This window comes from Ceratotherium simum, chromosome 34 (assembly GCF_057802395.1).
Source record: "Ceratotherium simum simum isolate JZ-2026a chromosome 34, ASM5780239v1, whole genome shotgun sequence".
Taxonomy (NCBI): Eukaryota; Metazoa; Chordata; class Mammalia; order Perissodactyla; family Rhinocerotidae; genus Ceratotherium; species Ceratotherium simum.
In genome coordinates, this window is record NC_141933.1 from 31,901,108 (window position 1) to 31,905,837 (window position 4,730).

The window sequence follows — 4,730 nt, forward strand, 5'->3', positions numbered from 1 at the left end:
GTACCAGTACCAAGCTGTTTTGATTACTATTGCTTTGTAGTATGTTTTGAAGTCAGGGATTGTGATGCCTCCTGCTTTGTTCTTTTTTCTTAGGATTTCTTTAGCAATTCGGGGTCTTTTGTTGCCCCATATAAATTTTAGTATTCAGTTTGCCAATATTTTGTTGAGGATTTTTGCATCTATGTTCATCAGCGATATTGGCCTGTAATTTTCCCTTTTTGTGTTGTCCTTGTCTGGCTTTGGTATCAGGGTAATGTTGGCCTCATAGAATGTATTAGGAAGTGTTCCATCTTCCTCTATTTTTTGGAATAGTTTGAGAAGGATAGGTTTTAAGTCTTCTTTGAATGTTTGGTAAAATTCTCCAGAGAAGCCATCTGGTCCTGGACTTTTATTTTTTGGGAGGTTTTTGATTATTGTTTCAATCTCTTGTGATTGGTCTATTCAGGTTCTCTATTTCTTCTTGATTCAGTTTTGGGAGGTTGTATGAGTCCAAGAATTTGTCCATTTCTTCTAGATTGTCCAATTTGTTGGAATATAGTTTTTCATAGTATTCTCTTATAAGCCTTTGTATGTCTGTGGTATCCGTTGTGATTTCTCCTCTTTCATTTCTAATTTTATTTACTTGAGCCTTCTCTCTTTTTTTCTTGGTGAGTCTGGCTAAGGGTTTGTCAATTTTGTTTATCTTCTCAAAGAACAAGATTTTTGTTTCGTTTATCCTTTCTACTGTTTTTTTGGTTTCAATATCATTTATTTCTGCTCTAATTTTTATTATTTCCCTCCTTCTGCTGACTTTGGGCTTTGTTTGTTGTTCTTTTTCTAATTCTGTTAGGTGTAGTTTAAGATTGCTTATTTGGGATTTTTCTTGTTTGTTAAGGTGGGCCTGTATTGCTATGAATTTCCCTCTCAGGACCGCTTTTGCTGTATCCCATATGAGTTGGTTTGGAGTATTTTCATTTTCATTTGTCGCCAGATATTCTTTGATTTCTCCTTTAATTTCTTCAATGATCCATTGGTTGTTCAGTAGCATGTTGTTTAGTCTCCACATCTTTGTCACTTTCCCAGCTTTTTTCTTGTAGTTCATTTATAGTTTCATAGCATTATGGTCAGAAAAGATGCTTGTTATGATTTCAATCTTCTTAAATTTATAGAGGTTTGCCTTGTTTCTCAACACGTGGTCTATCCTTGAGAATGTTCCATGCGTGCTTGAGAAGAATGTGTAACCTGTTCTTTTTGGAGTACTCTATATATATCTATTAAGTCCATCTGGTCTAGTTTTTCATTTAAGTCCACTATTTCCTTATTGACCTTCCATCTGGATGATCTATCCATTGATGTAAGTGGGGTGTTAAGGTTCCCTACTATTATTGTGTTGTTGTTGATATCTCCTTTTAGGTTTGTTAATAGTTGCTTTATGTATTTTGGTGCTCCTGTGTTGGGTGCATATATATTTATAAGTGTTATGTCTTCTTGGTAGAGTGTCTCTTTTATCATTATATAGTGTCCCTCTTTGTCTCTCATTACCTTTTTTATCTTGAAGTCTACTTTGTCTGATATAAGTATGGCAACACCTGCTTTCTTTTGTTTGCCATTAGCTTGGAGTATCATCTTCCATCCCTTCACTCTGAGCCTGAGTTTGTCTTTAGAGCTGAGATGCGTTTCCTGGAGGCAGCAAATTGTTGGGTCTTGTTTTTTAATCCATCCAGCCACTCTGTGTCTTTTGATTGGAGAATTCAATCCATTTACATTTGGAGTCATTATTGATATATGAGGGCTTAATGCTGCCATTTTTATCTCTTGTTTTTCAGTTGTTATGTATTTCCCTTGTTTCTCGTCCCATGTATTTTGGACTGCTAATTCAGTTTGGTGGTTCTCTATGATGGTTTTCTCAGTTTTCTCTTTATTTATCATTTGTGTCTTTGTTCTGATTTTTTGTTTAGTGGTCACCATGCGGTTTGTATAAAAGATCTCGTAGATGAGATAGTCCATTCCCTGATAGCCTCTTATTCCCTTAATCTAAGCAGGTTTCATCCCTTTCCTCTTCCCCTTCTAAGTTGTTGTTGCCATAACTTATTCTGTTATATGTTGTAAATTTGTGGTTAAAATGAAGTGATAATATTTATTTTTGATGATTTCTTTTCCTTTATCTTTAGAGTTATTTTTTTTTAATAATTTTTTTTTATAATTTTATTTATTTATTTATTTTTCCCCCAAAGCCCCAGTAGATAGTTGTATGTCATAGCTGCACATCCTTCTAGTTGCTGTATGTGGGACACGGCCTCAGCATGGCCAGAGAAGCGGTGCATCGGTGCGTGCCCGGGATCCGAACCCAACCTGCCAGCAGCAGAGTGCATGCACTTAACCACTAAGCCATGGGTCCGGCCCTATCTCTAGAGTTATAATTAAGTGTTTGCTAATCTGTTCTGACAGAGAGTTGCAATTTCTGATTTTGTCTGCCTATTTATCTGCTTGCTCAAGGCTTTGTAAACCCTTTCTTTTTTTCAGGTATGAGGGCTTTCTTGAGCAAATCTTGTAGGGGGTGTCTTGTGGCAATGAACTCCCTCAGTTTTTGTTTATCTGGGAAAGTTTTTATTTCTCCATCATATCTGAAGGATATTTTTGCTGGATATAGAATTTTTGGCTGAAAGTTTTTGTCTTTCAAAATTTTGAATATATCATTCTGCTCTCTCCTAGCCTGTAACGTTTCTGCTGAAAAATCCACTGAAAGCCTGATAGGGCTTCCTTTATAGGTTATTCTCTTTTGCCTTGCTGCCCTTAATATTTTTTCTTTATCGTTGACTTTTGCCAGCTTTACTAATATATGCCTTGGAGAAGGTCTTTTTACATTGATGTAATTAGGAGTCCTGTTGGCTTCTTGTATGTGTATTTCCATCTCTGTCTCCAGGTTTGGGAAGTTCTCAGTTATTATTTCTTTGAAAAAGCTCTCTGCTCCTTTTTCCCTCTCTTCTCCCTCTGGAATACCTATAATCCTTATGTTGCATTTCCTAATTGAGTCAGAATTTCTCATTTCTTTTTAGTCTAAGTTCTCTCTCCTCCTTCATCTGAACCATTTCTGTGTCCCTATCCTCCAGATTGCTAATTCTATCCTCCATATGATCAGCCCTGTGGTTTAAGGACTCCACATTTTTCTTTATCTCATCCATTGTGTTTTTCATCTCTAACAGTTCTGTTTCATTTTTCTTTATAGTTTCGATCTCTTTTGTGAAGAATTCCCTCTGTTCAGTAATTTGGTTCCTGGTTTCATTGAACTATCTTTCAGAGTTCTCTTGTAGCTTGTTGAGTTTTCTTATGATGGCTGTCTTGAATTCTTTGTCATTTAGATCATAGATTTCCATGCCTTCAGGATTGATTTCTGGGTGTTTGTCTTTTTGCTTCTGGTCTGGAGTATTAATAAATTTCTTTATACCATTTGATGGAGTGGATTTGTGCTGGTGCATAGTGATAGTATCTGGACGCAGGTTCCACCTGATGCCACTTGAGGGGGGTGGCAGGAGCTGTGTAATTTGAGCCCACTGCCATGATCCCTGTCAGCTGTGCCCGTCCAAGCCTGGGTCACTCCTTGGGATCGCAGCGGCCCTGTGGGGTCTCCCACCGAATGGGAAAGTAGTCATGTGGGGGGCTCAGGGCTACTGCCACCTGCTCCCACAGACCCACAGAGCTGTGCTCCCTGCTTTGGGGCCACAGCAGTACTATGGGTGTTCACGGCAGCCGGGAGCTTGTTCGCCTGGACTGGGATCTCAGCCGCTCTCTGCTCCTAGGTCACACCAGCCATTGTGCTTGGTGGGCGGGACTTCCACTCTGGGACTGAGCCAAAGCCTCTCCCTGGAACTGGGTAGGATTGTGGATTCTCCCACCAGACGAGAGAGTGATCACATGGGGGCTCAGGGCTACTGCTGCCAGCTCTCACAGTCCTGCCGAGACACGCTTCCCCCTTTGGGGCCACAGCAGTACTATGGGTGCTCACAGCAGCTGGGAGCTTATTCGCCCGGACTGGGATCTCAGCCAGCCTCCACTCCTAGGTTGCACCAACCGTTGTGTTTGGTGGGCAGGACCTCCCCTCTGGGATGGAGCCAAAGCCATTCCCCAGAACCATGGTGGGGTTGTGGTTTCTCCCATTAGATGAAAGAGAGGTCACATGGGGGCTCGGGGCCACTGCCATCCGCTCTCACAGTCCTGCTGAGACAGGCTTCCCCCCTTTGGGGCCACAGCAGTACTATGGGTGTTCATGGCAGCCAGGAGCTCGTTCGCCTGAGCAGCAGCTCAACCACTCTCTGCTCGTAGGTAGCACTGGCCTTTGTGCTTGGTGGGTGGGGCTTCCTCACTGGGTCCAAGCCTGTGCTGCTCTCTGTGGGCTGCGTGGCCCTGAGGGCTCCCCCACTAGATGGGGAAGTGATCACATGGAGGGTTCAGGGCTGCCGTCACCTGTTTCCACAGTCACGCTGAGGTACGCTCCCACCCTCGGGGCCACAGTGATGCTATGATCGCTCCAGCCAGGAAAGTAGTCACACACATACGCTGGGCTGCCTGGGGTCCAGAGGGTGCTCACCTATCTCCACCACCTCCTGGGGGTGGGGGTAGTCTGTCCACCTTCAGATATACAGCTGCTTGGGTCTCTCAGGCGTCCTGATGTGCTGTGTGGGTATCCTCTGCTGATCAGTTGTAGTTCCAAGGGGGAGAGACACAGGGAACAGCTCACTCCACCATGTTGCTCA